Source organism: Arachis duranensis, chromosome 7 (assembly GCF_000817695.3).
Source record: "Arachis duranensis cultivar V14167 chromosome 7, aradu.V14167.gnm2.J7QH, whole genome shotgun sequence".
In the NCBI taxonomy this organism is placed as follows: Eukaryota; Viridiplantae; Streptophyta; class Magnoliopsida; order Fabales; family Fabaceae; genus Arachis; species Arachis duranensis.
In genome coordinates this window covers 21,701,376-21,702,250 of record NC_029778.3, presented here as the reverse complement: position 1 = coordinate 21,702,250, position 875 = coordinate 21,701,376, and the positions used below count along the sequence as shown (strand labels likewise).

The following is an 875-nucleotide window of genomic DNA, read 5'->3' as shown; positions in this document are numbered from 1 at the left end:
ATTGTTTGAGTTTGGACAACTGACGGTTCATCTTGTTGCTTAGATTAGGTATTTTTCAGAATTTTTAAGAATGAATTCTAGTGTTTCAAGGTGATTTTCTTATTATCACCAAAGCTGATTGATCTTCATCAATTGAGCTCTTGAATGCAATGTCTTGCTGAAGCTTGGCTAGCCATGTCTAATTCCTTTAGGCTGAAGCTTTAGACTAACATTGCATGATTCCTGGAATTCTCATTAAGAATTTTAATATCTTTATTTTCTTTTCCACTTAATTTTCAAAAAAAAAAAAAACAAAAAAAAATTACAAAATCATAAAAAAAAACCAAAAATATTTTATGTTTCTTATTGAGACACTAGTCTCATTTTAAGTTTGGTGTCAATTGCATGTTTCTGTTCTTCTTGCATTTTTCATTTGTCTTCAGTGATCTTCAAGTTGTTCTTGATGATTTACTTGCTCTGATCTTTAAATTCTCTTATCTTTAGTGTTTTGTTGTTTCTCATATGCATTCTCAATTTGTTAGTGTCAGTAGTATACAAACTTTTAAGTTTGGTGTCTTGCATGCATTGTTTATTTAGTTGCACTTTGATTATTCCTCATTATTAAAAATCCAAAAAATTTTTAATTTGTATCTTTTCAAGTCAATAATACAGAGAATTGAAGATTCAGAACATACTGCAGAGGAATTACACAGAAAAAGCTGGGCGTTCAAAACGCCCAGTGAGGAAGGAAAACTGGCGTTTAAACGCCAGCCAGGGTGCCTGACTGGGCGTTTAACGCCCAAAAGGGGTGAGTTTTGGGCGTTAAACGCCAGAATGTGCACCATTCTGGGCGTTTAACGCCAGGATGGCACAAGAGGGAAGATTTTGTTTTTAAT

At 33.4% G+C, this 875-nt stretch overlaps 1 protein-coding gene across 1 annotated transcript in view; it reads left to right on the top strand.

Annotated features, from left to right (window-relative positions):
* Positions 1-875, top strand: part of LOC107458218 (inositol transporter 1-like) — a 91,047-nt gene that overhangs the window by 27,267 nt on the left and 62,905 nt on the right. The window lies entirely within an intron of this gene.